Source organism: Ostrinia nubilalis, chromosome 25 (assembly GCF_963855985.1).
Source record: "Ostrinia nubilalis chromosome 25, ilOstNubi1.1, whole genome shotgun sequence".
In the NCBI taxonomy this organism is placed as follows: Eukaryota; Metazoa; Arthropoda; class Insecta; order Lepidoptera; family Crambidae; genus Ostrinia; species Ostrinia nubilalis.
This window is the reverse complement of record NC_087112.1, coordinates 8,242,387-8,263,006: the sequence shown is the minus strand read 5'-3', so window position 1 is coordinate 8,263,006 and position 20,620 is coordinate 8,242,387. Positions and strand designations below refer to the sequence as shown.

Below are 20,620 nucleotides of genomic sequence, written 5' to 3'. Positions count from 1 at the left end.
AGAAGCGTGTCTGGATTGGAGACGTTAAAAATTACCGTAATCGGGGCTCTGGCAACCCTAGTTGCGTAGTTTTAAAGATCTAAGCATACATAGGGACAGACAGCGAAAGCGACTTTGTTTTATACTATAAGTCGGCTTCCTTTGTCTTTGGCAATATACATATAATATTATTATTCCCTATTTTTTACTTTTATATTATATTAAATCAATGATTATTGCCAAAGAAAAATAATAAAAGGTGATTCTATAACCAAGTGTTTTAATCATAATATTATAATACCCTATTTTTCTCAAATCTGCAATGTTTTAATTTTGTCAAACTGGTAATGACGTCAATTTTGGGAGAAGGGGGGGGGGGTCTTTAAGAAATGACGATAGGATGATTGTAGGGGGGGGGGGTCTAAAATCTGAAAAAATCGATGACGTAATTTATGGACAGCCCCCAAGGTGTTCCCCAAGGCACAACACTCGTACCTTTACTATTCCCTCAAAAAGGTTGTAAAAGAGAAAAGAAACGTCTCCCATCTTGTTTTAGGATGATGTAGATGTTGTATCTCGCTCACTCTGCCCACATTTGCGTTATTAGACTAAATAAATCTTGGTTTGCTCCCGGCTATTAAACCGGGGAAATATCGCTGTATAATGTTATTTTTTCTCCCTCTGCACGAGGTGGAATGGTTTTGGGGGTCTGTACTGCATTATAAGGCATTTTTTAAAGTTTTTCTTTCAAAAATGTATTACCGGGACAAACTTGACCTGCACAGCTTGGGTTTATATTGGCGCCGCGGTCAAGCTGTAGATCCTGGCTACACAGGCACAGGAGTTGCAGCGGTGGGAATAGTCCCGTCTTAAAAATTTACAAGCATAATTAGTCATTGGAAATCTACCGGACCGCGGTCCGAGTCGTGGTACGAAATGCCTAAAGACTCTGTAGAACTTGCATTGCTGTCTTTTTCAAACTTGAATTGCTGTCTTTTTTATCTGCAACATGAACTACTAGCTAGACCAGCGTTGCCAGACGTCCCGATTTTGGCGGGACGTCCCGATTTTTAAATCAAATTTAAATGTCCCGCGCGGGACAGGCTCGGTCCCGCTTTTCGGAGGGAGACACTCACTTCACCAGACTATAGCGGAGAATAATTTGGTGGCAGGCCTTGTTCAAACGATCATTGCAAACGTTGTGATAGGGATAGAGACATGCGAGTTTTGGTTATACAAAGGTAATACGATAAAGAATAACACAAAGTAATAAAAACCACCTGTTATAGGGGCATTATTTGGAGAAATTTATCAAATAACCAAAAAATTACGAACTTAAAAGCAGATTTTTTTCAAAAAGTATAATTTTTTATTATTTTTTGGCATTTTCTGAGCATTTTATGCATTTTTTTTAGTGTTGCCTATTATTTAGCATTATTACTGTTTTTATTTTATCAGGATCTACCTCTTAGTTCAAAAGTTATTACGTTTTCTTTACAATAAGTAATTGGAAGAAAAAAAGTTCTATAAAAAATAAAAACTAAAAAATTTTTTGACCTCTTTTTTGTCGATAAAAATAGGTCTAGTTTCACCTTAATTTATACATATGTGCACTTTATCGTGACTCACACTGTATACGTTTTTTTACTATGTCCCGCTTCTGATGGAAGAATCCCGCTATTTTCACTCAAAAAGTACCAAAGTCCCGACTTGGCGAAAAAAAAAACTGGCAACGCTGAGCTAGACCATATTAGTATACGGCAGAAACCTATGAAACCGCCACATTAATGTTATCAGCGCTCCATGTGAGAGTCGAACCCGCAACTGCTTAATCACAGTCCGAGATGCAAACCACTAGGCCCTGCAGACTTCATATTATAAGTACGGAACCCTTATAATAAAAGAAAGAGCAATCTTAGAATGTCGTTCAGTTTAATGCAGATATGAGGGGGTCGACTTTGCTCAACAATATCGACAGTTAGGCTATTTTATACTAGCTTTCCGATATTTTGTCTGTCACAGATAAACTTTACCGCGCGCGTCCCTGTTTCAAAAACCGGGATAAAAACTATCCTATGTCCTTTCCCGGGACTCAAACTATCTCTATGCCAAATTTCATCAAAATCGGTTCAGTGGCTTAGGCGTGAAAGAGAGACAGACAGACAGAGTTACTTTCGAATTTATAAAATTAGTATAGAAGTATAGATGCTAAAAAAAGATATACATAAATACATAGGTAAGTCTATTTAAAGATAAATTATACTTAATAGTAATAAATTATAACATCAAAAAAATATTTTACACGGGCCAGATTGCATTTTAATAATTTTTTTACGGAGAAATTTAGTCGTGCGTAGTAGGACCCCAGGTGCTACAGTCGAAATCACATCACAGCAAACACCGTGGTCCGTGACATCTTATGACATTGGAATAAAGCCCATTTTGCAATAAACAATTATGATGTCTACACTGTACATACAGGGTGCCTCTAAATCCACGTCGTTTCAAATCCGAGAATTCAAATATTATGTTTATTAACTTACTTATGGGATGTGTTTGGAGTTTTGCCTTTGGTTTCATGTTGAGTTTATGTTGTACCTTTCAGTTGATTACAGATACATGCAAGTTTTACTTTGTTGTATGTTGTATACTTAAACAAATAGGTATTTTATGCTGCTGCCTGGATAATCTCGTCGTCATACAATAAACAATTTGACACCATCCCCCAATAATTCGAAATCACAGCTTTTCTAAAAAGACACTTCGTTCTGGTCTTAATTAAATTTAAATTACCTGCAAATTACGATTTTTGGTCGCATTGTTATTGAAAAAAGTAGTTTATTTGAGTTGACAAAATAGTGACGTCACTTGCTTGTAGTGCCATACAAAATCTATGGCAGAGTTTCGTTTTGACAGTTTTAAAAAGTGCGTGAATGAGGGCTATCGTTTTAGCTCTCACCGGTTGGCGCCACTGTAGAGTAAGGTTAAGGTCCTGTCACTTGCTACTCGCGAAGACAGTGGCGCCAACTTGTGAGCGCTAAAGTGGTAGGAGGACTATCGCATTTGCACTCATCAAGATGGCGCCACTGTAGAGTAAGGTCCTGTCAATCGCCAGGGGTGCCAACTGTTAAGTAAAAAAACGATAGCCCTCATTGATTGGTGGTGTCAACATGACAATGTATATTATTTAAGGTTCAGCCAAACCAACGCGATCAACCGGCGTGCAGCGATGGCGATCAATGCATTTAGGTCTGGTCGCCATCGCTGCACGCCGGCTGATCGCGCTGTGATCGCATTGGTTTGGCCGAACCCTTAAACCTACTTCTCATAAACACATAGGCCTACTGTCAGATCACCCACACAAAAATTTCGGGATTCATGACTTTTTATCCTTTGTGTATGAAATCCAGATTTAATCCCACAAGTGACAAAATACCTATTTGAAATTGACATTATCTCTTCTGTGCCCGCCATTATAATAAAGTAATCAGCAAAATAATTATGATCGCTTGCTTGCTCGAATAGTCACCGAACCTGGAAGTCCTGGAACCAACAGTTTAATTATTATTAAAAGAGCTGTGGTTTTCTGAATAAATAAAAATATAATCAACTAACCAGTTCACCTTGCTTAAATTTTAGTTTACCTTCCTCTCCGTGCTGGTTTGATCCACAGAGAGACATTCCCGTTTTTTGCAGGATCCAATTTTATAAACGTGTTTTAATTTCACACTTCATTGACATTCACACGAATAATACGACGACATCCCGTTTGGAGTCCCGCAAAAAACCGATTCGTTCTAATTTCACGTAATGTGTGTTCACATGACAGTCCAGTATTGCTGGATCCTGCATCCTGCAGGACCTACTGGATCCCGCAAAACTGAATGGATTGTGTTGGTGGTAACGAGCCCTTGTTTGTTGTGATGAAATAGTTAAGTAGGTTTGTTTTGTTTTATTAAATCTACATAGGTAAGTAGGACAATCAAACATAATACGAGTATTACGAAAACAAAGTTATGTAGGTAGGTATTATTCAACTTTATTGAAATAGGATGGAGTTCTGATAAAATAGTTTCCATGCTTATAATTATGACGATTTAAATACCACTTTATTTTATTTTTATTTTATTTTATTTTATTTGTTTAACAATGTTTCAACAGCATTAAATTGTACATAAATGTGCAGGAAGATACAACTTGAACATAAGCCAATTAAAGAAACACATTCTATTACTAAAACATTTTTAAATAAGTTAACGTGGGTAGGTAGGTGAACACTAAATGTCTTCACACACAACACACTTCTGTTCTTTTCTATTCTGAGCCTAATATTTTGTGTAAATTAATGTCTAAGTAGTACCTACTTAAGTTACCGTGCTAAATCAAGGATCAAAGAAAGCCAAAGACAAAACAATCAAAGTTATTGTTTGCCAAAAAACTTTCGAACGTTTGCACGTCGTTGTTTTGTTTATAATAATGCCACGTGACGTGCCGGCCAGCGTTCAGTGTGCGAGCGAGACAGTCGGCGCGGGGATAGCCCCCTCCCCCTCACGCCTCAGTCACCGAGAGCCGAGCCACCGACCGCAGTCAACGAAGCGAGCCGCTTGTCATGCCAGTGACGAAAATTCAGCGTCATAACGAAAAAATACATCAATTTGGAACCTAAATGTAAGTTTTTCTCATTCATATTGTGTTTGTTAAGTTATTTAGATAAGTAAGTAAGGTCAGGACAGTATAAAGTGTTGTTTTGTGTGAATTCGTATGTTACTCGAGCCGCCATTTTGGCGTTGGGGCGAATTAGAGATGCCCGCTGTTCGGATCGATACTTTATCGATAGTCCGATAGTGGATGCCATAACATAAATAACATTGATTTATTTTAATTAAGTACTTATTAAGCTTTATCATTTTCCTAAATTAATTAACTTAAGTTAGATACCTTATTTATTTGTTTATATTTAGTTAATTGCACTTTGGTATTGTTCTAGATATTATTATTTAGTATTAATTAATTAATTAATATTAAAAAGGCGGACTTAATAACTTGTGGCATTCACTACCAGACGCGAGAGAAGAGTTAATAATAGTGACAACTTATTTTATTGTTTTGGTTTTCATAAACGAATCGATTATCGATAATCGATTCAATAATTTAGTCTAATCATTACAATAATTCAATAAATTCTTTATTTCTAAAGGCTTACTTTAATACTAATAGACGAAGCGTTCTTTTAGGCGTATGATTGCCTGTGCCAGGATAATAGTTTTAATGTTATTTTTTTGGATTAATTTATTACTTTTAATAAAACTGACTGGAATTTTTTAGTATGATTGATTAGCTTAAATTATAATCAAAAATATCTTCTCCGCATGTCTTATTTATTCTTCTTTTTTTTACATGATTTAAAATTTTAAATGGCACATTGCTTAAATTTGACTTTATTTCCATTAAATAAAAATTAAATTAAATATCAGCAATAGAAAGTATAATTTTATTATTATCCAGAATATTAAAAAATCGTGCGGAAAAAATGCAATATTTTGTACATTGTATAAAAATTTGAGAGAATGTGTGATGGACGGCTATTATTTTTTCATGCAAAAACTACTGAACGGATTTTGATGAAATTGGGTATATAGATTGTATAGTTTTTATCCTGGTTTTTAAATACACGCTGGAGAGAAAGCCTTTCGGTCACATTTCACATATCAAATTCATGCGGACGGAACCGCGGGCAAAAGCTACTTTTTTTTTTCATTTATTTAACAACTAAAAAGAATTACATTTAGATAGCTTTGAAAACAACTAGGGTTATTAATAAATTAATAGACATTAATTATTTGTTTTAGATGAGTGATGTTACGAGCTATGATAAGGCAAAAGACATTGAAGAGAAGATGGAAATTGCCAAAGCAGTTATAATGGAAGCTAAACTTGATCACATATTCAAAATGCAAGTATGTAAGCCAATAAAAGAAACCACTTTTTTGGAATTCTACTATTATTCTAGGTGTTCGTATAAGGATGATAAATGCCCATTACATTTCGATATCCGAAAACTAAGAGATATGCTAAATGAAGCGTACCTAGTTAAAAAAATAATTCCCACTGCCAGAGATATTCTTCAGCCCATGACTCTTGATAAGTTAGGCAAGGATTGTTTTTTTAACTGCATACCATACTGTGGATATGTTTGGAAACAAATCCCGGGGACGAAGAAAGCTATATTTGTTGAAAGCAGCGAAAGACTTGCAGGAAGAATCGATTATTTGAGAAAGATGGAGCGTTATCGGACAGATGGGCGTATACAACATTTTGTTTATATAGACATTATAGACATTACTGGAGTTCCTGGTAATTACAGAGCCGTCGTTTCAAACAAGCTGGGTTCATTGTATGATCATACATCTAAAGAAGACATTTACACATGGTTGCAAACTTTTATGTACAAAATTAAAGAGCCTACTCTGTTTGTGTATGTGAATCCGGGTCAGAAGAAAATATCACCCTTCAGTACAAAAGCAGCCATGATGAAACGTTTAAAGGATTTTGGAGTTCCTTTTAACATAAACTCACATAGATTTGAACTATACGATTTGGTCCAACGTTTCGCCAAAAATAAAGAAGACGAATTTGCTAAACATTTCAAAGCTTTTGGTCATGACGCTATCGAACGTCCTTTGTTTTTCAATGTGCCAAATAAAAAAAAAGAAAATCATGACCCACTAGATTTTTTCCAGGAATTTAGTCAGTTTAAAAATGATGTGAAAAGCAAAGCTCGATTCAAATTTAATGGAACTGAAGTGTGGAGTGATGTTGAAAAAGAACTGGCTGCTATAGAAAAGGAAATGTTGAAACAAGACTTGGAGATGGAGACGGTAATTGATAAAATCATGACATACGGTAAATATGAAGGGAATGCGCCTGAGTATTTAACTGATTACAGTGAAGTTAAGAAGTACGATCCAGAATTTGGACCTATGAATGCGTTTGTTGATTAAACTCAGTTTTTTGTGATATTTTTGATTAAACAAAAAAAATTGTTACTACGTGTGAGTGACCTACTCATTAATTAGTTAAAGATTAAAATACGAAGTTTATCAATAATTACAGATGTATGCAAATTCTGTTCTAGCAAATAAATGATTAAAAGAACAAGATGGTTTTAATGACTCATAAAAAGTGACGAGACAGTAGTAACTATGACCTATGATAGTATCATTGATGATGTCGAGAGAATAAAGAATAAAATGGAATAAAATACACGATTAAGTTAAGAATGCTTTATTGAAAAACAAGGTTAAACAACATTAGTCTGTATCACTATCCAAAGGTATATCGGAATCTATGTCTTTATTATCATTTGCCATATTCGTATTAATCATTAAATCCAATTTTTCATCAATCAACATATCATCCGATAACATGTTCGTATACATTTTCATGTTTTCATCGACACCACTTTCAAACAACGCTGGGCTTAGCGACTTTATTTTAGAAGAGATCAATTGTTGCAGCTCAACTTGACTTAGATTTGGGTCAAAATAAAATTCTGGGTCTTCCTTTAAATGTTCCCGCAATGATACTCCAGGGTAACACTTGTGCATATGGCAAGGTACACGCACGGGGATATGCCCGTGAGCGATTATTCCATCGTCTAATGAAGTATATTTAGTAAGAAGATCAGTGTATGTTTCGATGAGTGACATAAGCTCGCTTTTTGTCGCACTTTGCTCGTACGGCACCCTGTGACGGTCCAGCCACTCAGTCATTTCGATCTTCAAACTGTTAATCGTTGGGCGGCTAAATAATTCGGTAGTGAAATGCACGGTGTTCATCACAATCACACTTTTCTCCTCCAAGGTTGGAATCAGCTCTGTAAATATCCAGTCTCTGTATTCAATCTCACCACTAACCGAGGGTAGGAAGGAATTCTCGAACACAATCCCCGTTTTAGAAAAGGCAAACACTATTCTTTGATAACCATCGGAATTCACTGTTTCAGAAACATCAAAACTCTCCCCAGTGGCATCTAAAAAACACTCTTCAACGAAGTATATAGGTGTTCCTTTTTGATGATATTCCGTTATGTGTTTTAAGTACAACAATCTTTCGTATGTCACTTCTGGCCTTTCCAACACAACAAAAATATTATTAGGTATTTTTTTCCACACGAAGTCCATGTTGTACAGTAACTTTCTAAAAGTAGCGATGTCCATGTGTGGAGGCAATACGTCACCGAGTGCTAGGAATAACTTCTTGGTTGTCGCTAAAGTGTTCTTAACCAGCAAAAAATCTACGAGCTGTTTAAAAATGACGGAGCGATCTATTGTCTTCGGGGTTAAATCTAAGAAATCTAAGGACGTGCCATTTTGAATCGCTTCTATAACAGAAGACCGTAAGCCAGTCAACTTGAGTATTTCTTTTCGGATCTCATCGTTTTTTGGGTCTGCATTTAATTTGGTGTATAACCGTTGAATATAGCGCCGCGTCTCTGGTTTGTTGTTCAACTTACGAGTAGACGTGTTTGTATCTTCAGACATATTCACAACACTTTCGATAAATTAACGCGCAACACTAAACACTCGATAAATTAAAACGCAACGCGAGCGAGTGTCTGCCGCTCGTTGTGGAATACTACTGACGCCATCTTGGCTTGAGGGGCGCGAGCCGGGCAGCGCATGAGCGAGGGAGAAGGACGGACGATATACTTATCTCACCTCTCGCGACCACAATGCGCTGGCAGCGCGCTTTTTAGCAATTTTGATAATAACAATGTTTTGTAAAAGACGTTACTTGTTTAAGTATTGCGATGTTTGCATTGTTTTTACACATATATTCTACAATGATGATTGTTTGTTATTATGACTTAGGTAAATAAGTACCTAGCTTAATTACCTACGTGATAATAATTATTTTATGAATCGTGGTCTTACGTTAGCTTATCCATTCTCTAAAATAGGCATATTTCAGTAAATAGAAAATAGAAACATAAGTTAGTAAAACATTGTAGGTACCTATTTACGACTTTAAAAGGTGACCTTGAACTCTTGTGCTTAGACCTATGATATGGATCATCTCTTATATCAAAATCAATGAAATAATTACCTACCTACCTAAAAGTAGGTAATTCTTCAAAATTGATGCCTATGTTCAATCCTACCAATAAGTAGTTTAACCTATTTTTCCATTAATTTACCTAATAGCACTGGCCTTACTCGCATAACTGTAGATTACTCCCAGCCCCAGCTTAGGTTTCAAGTTCAAATCCAGCCAGGGGCAATAAATATTATAGTGATTTGTCCAAACTTTTACACCGGAACTAACTCAATCAAGGACGTTTCTATTTAGATAGCCTGTAGTTAGCCTGAAACTTCATAACAAAACTTTGGTGAGGATAGGTACTGAGGAGATGGTTTCAAAATGTTTTTAAATTAGGGTCCACAGTAGGTACATACCACAGAATAGTTAAATAGGTACTTATAATACATAGTAGGTATAACCCGTATACAAGAAAAACAGCAAGCGAATCTCCATACTGGTAAGTAAAACAGTAAGTAAGTAGGTAAGTAAGCCTACACAAGTTACACAACTCAAAATTGTACTGATATTTTAGGTAAGTAAGTAAGTAGGTACGACTTATAAAGATACAATAAAGACGAAGGCAATGTGGGCTTCCACTAGGTGGACCGACGACGATCTGGTGAAAGTCCTACGGCCTACCTGGATGCGCGCAACGCAGGTTCGGCCGTTGTTGAAAGAAATCCTTGGGGAGGCCTTTGTCCAGCAGTGGACGTAGGTAATTTGTCTGAAATGAAAGAACGACCTACATATTTACAACCCGTTCGCGCTAAGTTTGCCGGTATGTGGAATGCGCGTCTCCCCCAACCGCGAATAAACGCAATTAGTGATTAAACGCAAAAATGTGTCTTATTTTACCCAAATATACAACTTCTATCAATAACAATAAATAAAAAATATTTTAAATATAGTTTCTTACAGTCATATCGTCAGCGGCAAACTTATCGCGAACGGATAGTAGGTATACTATTACTACAGTTTTAAAACTATTCAAAACATGACTGTCCTTTTCGCAGGTCGCGCAACAAAACGACTTTGAAATCACTCGCTTATAATAACTACGATCTATAATTGTCAAAGAAATATCGAGTTTATTATTACACTCGTTTTCTATAACGAGTATCATCTTTAACTACGAAGGGCCAGTTAAAATAATGTAATAGGGTAAGTGCGTTAGTTTTCGTCCAATTATCGGAGTTGCCAACTTTGTGATGCGAAATGAATATCTTAAAATACCCTTACTCATATGTATCATATGTCATTTTAGTCCTTATATAGTCTACTTTACGTTAATATTATATGACAATAAGTAAATACCACGGGTTTTTTAATAAAAAATATTTTATGCAAAAGAGGCGATTTCACTAGTTTTCGTCCAAAAAAATCAGTTTTCGTCCTAGTGTACGCTAGTTTTCGACCACTGTGTAGAAAAAAGGGTGCAGTTGAATTATTAACTTAAAACCTATTCTACAATACAATAACTATGGATTGTGGTATATCATTTGAAAGGTAATTTTGTTAGGTTTCAAATGATATCAAAAAGATTTAAATAAGTTTCTTACCTAAATTTAGGAAAATATTGCAATAGGTCGAAGGACAAATGGACGAAAACTAATCTACAGGAATACCTAATTTTGGTTTTCGTCCACCCCAGTGCTTGCTCATGACGTCATGGACGAAAACACAACAACGTTTAAAGCTGTTTTTTGTTTTCGTCCACATTTTTTTAACGGTTTTTATGGGTTTATCACTGTTAAAAAGTGGACGTAAACTAAAATGTTTAATGTAATAGCAATAAAGATCATATTGGAAGAAAAAACATTGTATTTTGTAGGTCCATTGAAGTAAAATGATTACTAAAAATATTAACTAGGTGTCAGGGTTTCCGTCCACGTGGATGAAAACCAAAATCTTGCAAAATTGTTATGCTAGTATTAGTCCACTTAATTATCTAAGATTTCTATACAAAAACTTTAATAAACCCTTAAAATAGTGTTTATTATGCTAATAATTAGACATACGTGCCAAAAACATTACGTAAAGTAGCTAAAACAGTAATTAAACATATCATGAAAGTTCCCTACCGGCTCGTTTTTTTTCTAACTTGACGACGTTTTCCATTCACCTGTGTGCAGCAGCAACTTCCGTAGATGTTTTTGGAGTTATTACTTGTCAAATTACATTTTCATGCAGGCAGAACTGTTACTTAGATATTATAGATTGTAACAAGTCCAAACTTGCACGGAAAGTTAGGTTTGTATTCTAATTTTCCGTATTTGTTTGTGGCAAGTCGGTCAAATGGACGAAAACAGGAACTGGACGGAAAACCGGCACAATTACCCTACTATTTATCAATACAATGATCGAGAATCGCGTTCCGTCTCGCTCGCACTCGCGGGAAAGCGTATGTTTGTCTCGTGCGCACGCGCTGGTTTTCGTCCTGGCATGACCAGTTATTGATGTTAGGTATTTGTGGTTTCTCATTATCATGCAGAGGCTGTATTGATATTGATAAATTTGGTTTTGATTAAATGAGTTGGTACTTCAAGCTAAACAATGTTGCATCTTATCTAGTTTTAATAAGTGTCATTTTACGGCAAACTCGAATATTATCATGTCAAAATAAAACTGCACAAATAGATACACATTATTATCCTTTTTTTACAGTTTTACTTATTTTTCAAGTAAATACTCGCATATGATAGGGATTTCAAAAAGATTTTTAATTTGCTCAGACTAGGAATCGAAGCTGCAACCTGTCGCACTTATAAAAATTCACCACTGCGAACTCATTAAGAAATACAACTCGCATAGTTAGATGGTTTACAATTTAATAGATTTTTATACATCATTTTTGTGACGTCATAGGTAGGTACTTAGGTAGGTAGGTATTCCGAATTCCTCATCATCGTCATAGTTATTTAATGTTCCCCGGAAAAAATTGCTTCTGGTATGTAATTAAAAGCTTGAATCACCTTTACCACATACAAAAACCATGGATATCTGACAATGTAACATGACAAGTTAGCCCATAAAAACTGGTATCACATTGCAGTGGTTTCAACTACCTACCTAAATGCTTAAAACTTTGCTACACATTTAGCGAATCATTTTTATATTCTTTATATTTATGGAACCCTTACGGACCCCTAATGCATTAATGGGATTGAGTTAGCGTACCTTCGACCAATATTCTTTTGTCTGATTAGAAGCAGAGTGCCTTCGACCTCACCTTGACCTCAGGAAGAGTCTTCAGTTACATTAATATAGAATTTGGGACAGAGCAATGACCTCTGTCAAAATAAGTAAACCATTTTTATTCAGTTAGTTGCTGGCCGGTAGTTGGGCCCGATTCTAATTTGTATGAAGAATCGGTCGATATCAAATCGGTATAAAGTGCGCACTTTCATACATCTCCATACTGATTAACAGCCCGACCCAACATTTTTTTTATCCACAACGAGGAAGCTCTTGCCTGTATCACACCTGATGGTAAGTGATGATCAGACCGAAGGTGGAAGCGAGCTTCACCCGGAATCCTCAACCACAGAGGAACTGGTTATCTTACCTCTAACTGCCGGAACACAACAATGCAATAACCTATCGGCCAACTAAAAGTCGGTGGTCTGCGCCTAGGCTAAAAGTTTAATAATAATAATGCTGTTCCTTTTAATTTCTTTTTTCTTTAGGCGGACTTACTGCGGGCATTTTCTCTCACCTTCCACTGAGCGAGGTTTGAATATTACTTGTTATTATTCTAATTTTCACATAGCCAAGTGTACCTACATAAACGGTGTAAGTAGGAACTGGCTGATTAAGAATCACCGAAATATGCACCTTAATGCCTTGGTTTAATATCGACAAAAAACAACATGAGTACCAGTGAATTCGTGGCAGATAGCGTAGTCTCTAAGCCGGTGGATCAAGAGCTTTGCAAGTGAAGGGTTCATACTCTTTGGGGTGCCATTACACCCCATTTTCCATAAGTGGATTTTTTGGAATTCCATCCCTTATAACTTTGGAACTTCGAAACCTCCCGCTTGTGACAAAGACATCATGGAGGCTTTAATATTTTCATCCATCCATCATGGAGGATTTGAAAATAGGGGATTCTCTCCCAGTCAACCTCTGATTCTTAACCCTTTATACGACAGTGGGAATATAGTTCCTACCATATTTTGAACTTTATTCTCTTGTCTTAAGGTCCAAAAACAAATAAAATTTTGGACTTAGTTATGCCCCTTAATAAAACCTGTATATATCTGCCAAGCCTACACAGTACTACACACTCTTTAGTTCCAAGTATAATTTCATTGTTTGCTCAGTAATCTTGAATTCCAATGGTTTTCCCACGATCCGCCGTAATTATAATGTTTAGTTTACATTCGAGGTAATTTCGAGTTTAATCTGTTCCGAATGTGAAGGGGCTATGAAGTCGAAGGCTGCGCACAATATACAGGATGTCGTCTAGAAACAAGCATTAACGGGACTATTCCCATTTCCCACCTCTCGTTCACACCGCTGCAACTCCTGTGTAGCCAGGATCTAAAGTTTGGCCGCTAATAAAAACCCAACCGGCCAATCTGGAAATTATTGGGGGATATTTTCAGCAGTGGACGTCCTGTGGCTGATGATGATGATGTAAAATAAGGCGTGTTTGATTTAGGTCTATTCCAATTTTTCTAAGATAACCATGGAAATATAAGTGCAAGTCATGTATCCAGTGTTTTAACCCTTTATACGGCAGTGGGAATATAGTTCCCACCATATTTTCAACTTTATTCCCTTGGCTTAACAGTGAAAAATTTTGACCTGATAAGCCCGTTAAAGGAAAACCGCCCGTTAAACTGAAACTAAATATGTAATTAACTTTTTATAATTAAATGCATACTTTGAAAGAAACACCCGGTATTATGGTATATTCGGAAGCATATCAAACGATTTCTAAGTAGGCATATTATTATCTATTCCTTATAAAATGATATGGATACGAATTAACTGAACTGATATGAAACGTAGGATAGTTGTGGAATAATAATTATTATGTATTTTAGAAACTCGATGAATGTTAACCCTCTATCCGGCGAAGCTAAAATATTGCATTAATAATTTATGGAGAACCAAATTTAATTGAGGTCAGGTAAGGTCCAAATCTTCCACTATCATTAAAACCACTTCTGATTATTGAAAAGACCACGGCCCCCACGGGTTCGAATCCCAGTAGGGGCAAAGTTTTCTGCTTGTTTTAGTAGGTGGCTTGGTGGTAGGGTTTGTTCTAAGTCTGCCGGGCTATATCCATCTTATCTGTCACCATAAAATCCATAATTTAAATAAGCCTAATCATCACTTACCATCTTCTTGTGAGATGCAGTCCTTTAGCTTTCTTGTGGTGGTAAAATCCTTACTAATATTATAAATGCGAAAGTAACTCTGTCTGTCTGTCTTGCTTTCACGCCTAAACCACTGGACCGATTTTGATGAAATTTGACATAGAGATAGTTTGAGTTCCGGGAAAGGACATTTTATCCAGGTTTTTGAAACAGGGACGCGCGCGATAAAGTTTTTCTGTGACATACAAAATTCGCGGGCGAAAAACCAGTAAACCATATAGGTAAGTGAGTAAAGTAAGATTAAATAATAATTCCAAACCAGTAAAATTTTAATTCAACTCCAAGATAATTTAAAACGAAATAAAGTATCGCATTATGACTATAAAATTCGATTTCATTGAAATACTACACCTGCACTGCAAGCCTGAAAATTTTAAATTTAACCCCTCGGCCGCTAAAAGCAGCGACCAGGTGTTCTGGCATCGGGATCAGTCGTTACGGTCATTACTGCGGAACCAATCATCGTTAAACTTGACCCCGGTCTCCCCTTGAAATATAAAAACCATTTTGTACCTTAGCGCATTGGAATAAGGTGGAAATTTGTTTGGTAGATGCACAGTTTTGAACGGGAGTTGCATCGAAATGGATATTAGCTTTGAATTTTTAGGTGTTTCATCAATACGTAAGTATGGACTTTTCAATTTAAATATAGTCAAGTATCCATTTTTACCGATTCCAATGGTACGAACGACGGAACATCAAGCTAAAAATCAAGGCATCTTATTAGTTACCTACTAGATAATGCGGCGAACTTCGTACCGCCTATATTCATTAGAAATAATCAATTCGTATCAGAAATAATATACATTTCTAATGATGAGAGAATTTTTAATTCGGTCCAGTAGTTTCCGAGCCTACTCAATAGAAATAAACAAACAATCTAATAAACAAAAAAATATAGTACCTATTATTATATGTATTGTAGAGGTGCTATTTTACAAGGAAAATATACATAATATAATGTATTAAGTATTAGCTTTCCGCCCGCGGCTTCACTCGCGTGGATTTTTGTCTGTGACAGAAAAACTTTATCGCGCGCGTCCCTGTTTCACAAACCGAGATAAAAACTATTCTATGTCCTTTTCTGGGACTTCAAATTTCATCAAAATCGGTTCAGTGGTTTAGGCGTGAAAGCGACACAGGCAGACAGACAGTTACTTTCGCATTTATAATATTAGTATAGATGTATTTTAATGTGCTGATTATACATGAGTAGCTTAAGTTCAAAGGTCTCAGGTTCGGTCCCAACCCTAAACATAATCTTTCCGAACCAATTTAACCCAAAATTCATATGTTACAATTAGATTTCATTGCCCGAAGCGTCTACAAAATACATGACAAGATAAGGGTTAAGCAGTTCAAATTGAATACAAGGAAGCTTTGCCCCTTTGAGAATTGACTCAGTTTACCATAACAACGTTATACCACAAAATAGGTAGTAACAGAAGGACGTAACCATGTATAGCACCCGCACAATAGCACCTGCACGAATAGCACCTGGCATATTCCTAGAGCACCTATCGATATTTTTTTAAATAAATTTAATTCCATGAATAGCACCTGCCCAAAATATCAGAGCCCCCACCCTAATAGCACCTGTACGAATAGCACCTGGCATGTTTCACTTAGAGCACCTATCGATGTTTTGGGCGATATTTGTTTTAAATAAATTAAATTCCACGAATAGCACCTGCCCAAAATATCGATAGGTGATCCTAGTGGAATAGGCCAGGTGCTATTCGTGTAGGTGCTGTTTGGGAGAGTGCTCTAAGTGGAATATGTCAACCTGTTTGTTCTTCATCTATACTATTATTTTAATATTATAAAGTTGAAGAGTTTATTTGTGTCTCGTTAAATTCAGGAACTACAGATCCGATTTGAAAAATTTTTTTGTGTTGCTAAACGGGAAATATTATTCAAACTATTTTCACGCGTACAAAGTCGCGGGCACAGTACTTTTGCAAACGCACACAGACGCGGGTCTCAGGGCGGCATTCGCGCTCGCACTGGTTTAGACTGGTTTGCGATTATTATTGCTGATAGCACTTTGTATACGTAGATTGTCTTCTGCTCCTATCCATTTTGTGGTAATAGTTAACTAAAGATGAAACGGAACAATTGGAGGTGGTTACGGTGATGTAAGATGTTAAAATGTAATTTGAAGCTGTAGGAGTATCGCCCACACAAAAGGCACCCAAATAAGGGTTAAATATGTTTTCTTGGATATGGTTTACGTATATTCGCGGATCTGTCTAGATTCTGATCTGAGAAAAAAATCGCGGATATACATTTTTTTATTAACATAAAATAAAAATCAAAGGTGGACCGACGATCTGGTAAAGGTCGCGGGAAGAACCTGGATGCGGGACCCTTCATTATGGAAAACCTTGGTCCAAACGATGAAGGACGAAAAATCAAAGGACTTCAAATGGTCAACAAAATATTTTTTTATTCAATTAATACTAGTTATCGAATTAGAAACTAAGCTGTATTCTTTTGCCCCAAATAAAGCAGAACTTTTACAGTTGTTGCAAAAATATGGCATTTAAAGGTTTAACGTTTAACTCAGTCAGTGCTTGAGGTATGGGAGCGGCACGGGAGGGGTGACATTGACATATGACATGACAGACCTGTCATTCGTTCGTTTCAGCCGAAAGACGTCCACTGCTGGACAAAGGCCTCCCCCAAGGATTTCCACAAAGACCGGTCCTGCGCCGCTCGCATCCAGGCAACTCCCGCGACCCTCACCAGATCGTCGGTCCACCTAGTGGGAGGCCTGCCCACGCTACGTCTTCCGGCTCGTGGTCGCCCCTCAAAAACACAGACCTATAAGCACGGTGTTTATCTTGATGTATACTGTTAAGTTACTCAAGGAGTACCTACTCAACACACTAAAATGTCCCTAGCGGGATTTGAACCCTCAACCACGGTTGACCTAACAGCTAACCACTACGTCACTGGTCCTAAATTCGCACTATCACGCACAATCCTCAGCCCTGCCTCACTGAATGCTAATATACAGGGTGATTATTCCGTGAGACGGAGCCCGAATGGTCGAACACGGTCCAGTGAACACCCTGTATTAATGTCCGCGATCACTTGCTGGAAATAGTTAATGGCCTTAGAATTTGAGACAATTCGGTGATCGTACTTTAGTCCAGGGATGTTATGGATATCCGTAACCGTAACCGAAACATTCAGATATCCGAAATAAAAAAAATCCGTAACCGTAACCGAAACCGGTATAATATTATTCCTTGATCCGTAACTGTATCCATAACCGAAACTACATATCCATAACATCCGTACTTTAGTCCTATTATGGAGGGTCCCAGGTTCGATTCCCGGTCGGGTCAGTAAAAGCCCCTGATATCTGATTGGAGTTAGGAGTTTTCTTTCTAACTCTGTTGTCACATTTTTGTAACTATTTTTTGATTGCAGTGTCTCAGGTTTGATTCCCAGAGAAGTCAGTGTCATTATGTGCTAAATTTTTGTTGGAAAATAACTCTTATTACAGAGACAGAAGGTGCCACAATGTTTCTGTGCCTGTGTAAGTAAGTACATCACAAAACAAAATAACATACTGTACATATATTTGTTTTTACTTCTTAAGGTTCGGCCAAACCAACGCGTGCATCCCGCGTGCATGATTGCGATGCCGATCCTACTGATTTCTCCTGTTCGCCATCGCCATCGCGCACGCAGTCTGATCGCGTTGGTTTGGCCGAACCTTTACAAAAACTGACATTTATTTTGACAAGGATCTTATCTTCTGGGCCATTAAATAACCTTTTAATGGCCTAGAAGGTACTCCATATTTTTACAAGTCCCAAAGTATGTTTTCACAGAATTACATGCCAGCTTAAAGTTGAAACTTCAGAAATTCAGAATGGCTGAAATAATAAATAGTGATCCAAAATAAGCCGCGCCGTTTCAGTATCAGCCTTTGAAATTTAAATTCGATCTCATGCATTGAAACCTACATGTGAGGTATGTGATATGTTAATAGACTGGGAGTATTAGAATATCGTCTAAATATTCTTGTCCGTTAGCCTGATGACCTGTAATACAGGTATACTAAATACCTAGCATAGGCATCAGACTCACACAAGAATGAACATCAAACGTATCTTATACATTCACTATGTAATTCTGTTCGATTTTTTTTTTTTTTTTTTTTTTTTTTTTTTTTTTTTTTTTTTTTTTTGTGTGAGTAAAATAAAGTTAGTGGAGAACATGCAAAAATGTATTTTAAGTCCTAATACTATAATCCGGGCCCTTTCAAAGCGAGTGAATAGGCACCTACAAGGCAGGTATGTACCATCCTAGACTGCATCTCTTTACCTACGAGATCGAATCAGAAATGAGGAGATCCGTAAACGAACTAAAGTCACTGACATAGCCCGACGGATTAGCAAGCTGAAGTAGCAATGGGCAGGGCACATAGTACGCAGAACTGACGGCCGATGGGGCAGCAAGTTTCTGAAATGGAGGCCGCGTACCGGAAAACGCAGCGTGGGACGTCCACCCACAAGGTGGACCGACGGCATCATAAAGGTAGCAGGAAAGCGCTGGACGCAGGCCGCTACCAACCGGGCAACATGGAAAGCATTGGGGGAGGCCTTTGTTCAGCAGTGGACGTCCTATGGCTGAGATGATGATGATGATGAGACTGCATCTCACTTAACATCAGGTGCGATGGCGGTCAAATACCTGCCTTGTTCTTGTTCTGACATATTTCACTTTGAGCACCCATTCAAATAGCACCTGCACGAATAGCACCTAGCCTATTTCACTTAGAGCACCTATCGATATTTTGGGCAGGTGCTCTAAATGGAAATAAATTAATTTTTACGACGTATTCTACACTTAGATGCGATATGGAAGTCATTAGGGGTGGCCTATGTTCAGCAGTGGACGTCCTGTGGCTGAAATGATGATGATGATTCTACTTAAAGCATGTACCCTACAACACAGTCCTTGTTCTGCAAAAAAGCATTATTTTTCAAATCTCCCCGCTTGTTACCATGTTCAACCCCGAACCTGCTACGTTAATGTCCGCGTGTATTTGCATGTGACACGCTCACACGGCACCCAGTTACATATTTTTTCATACATTCCCGTGACACAGGCGTTTTAAAGTGACACCTTTCGGTTTCACTTAACCTACTGGGGCTGTTTGTAAAATGCAGCTTTGTTCTACAATGGTTAAATTAAAAAGCTGGATAGATTCTAATATAAGTCTACTTAACAGGTTTGGCTACAGTTAAAGAAAGTTTTGGAAATCCTTGGGGGAGCATTCATCATCATCATCTCAGCCATAGGACGTCCACTGATGAACATAGGCCTCCCCCAATGCTTTCCATGTTTGTACCCCGTTGGTAGCGGACTGCGTCCATGGGGAGCAGTGGACGTCATTATTTTAAGTATTTTGACTGATACGAAAAAAGAGAAAAACAGTGTTTTTTAAACTTTAAAATAATGACTTAAAAATCCAAAAATTACAATGGCGGGCATGTGAATATGCCAGCTGCTTCCATAAATTCTGATCCTCCTTAATTTTTGTATGTACCTACCAATCTGTACAATTTAATTACATAAGTACTAATGTTTATATTTTTTGTTACAGGTAAGACTGGTCCAGTATCTCATAACAGCGAGTAAATCTAGAGGTTTGTATGAGAGGTCTTATATTAGGCATATTAATGATTTTTAATCTAATCGATGCCTTCTTAACTCGAAAAATCCTCATTAAAAAAAAATTAATGAATAATCGATAAAGTAAAAAAAACATAGTAAAGAAAAAACATGAAATAACCAAAAATAAACTCTTTATACAAATAAATACTCCTTTCTCTCAAGGAAAATGTCTTTGAGCAGCTATTTTTAATACAACAACATTTCTTAGAACCCAGAATCCGTTTTGACCTTTTAAAATCAGGATTCCCTTACAAACTGATACAAAGTTTGAACCGGGAATAGTCGGGAATATCCGTATTCCTTCGGGATCATTTCATTAGTCGATGATTTAAATATCAAAAGAATATATTGAGCGGAACCCACCTTAGGTCATTATGTATGCAGTTTTCATTTCACTCCTTTTGCGTTTCGATAGATTCGCTGCTTTGTGGTGACTATTCAGTTTGAATTCGATAGAACATTTTAGAAAA

General features: G+C 37.0%; 1 protein-coding gene and 1 long non-coding RNA gene across 2 annotated transcripts in view; both read left to right on the top strand.

Annotated features, from left to right (window-relative positions):
- The window catches only part of LOC135084243 (uncharacterized), a 739,141-nt gene that overhangs the window by 488,448 nt on the left and 230,073 nt on the right, over window positions 1-20,620 (top strand). The window lies entirely within an intron of this gene.
- LOC135084263 (uncharacterized) lies at window positions 4,549-7,137 on the top strand. The gene is made up of 2 exons (XR_010259797.1): window positions 4,549-4,647; window positions 5,829-7,137. It is a non-coding gene; the product is annotated as an uncharacterized LOC135084263 (long non-coding RNA).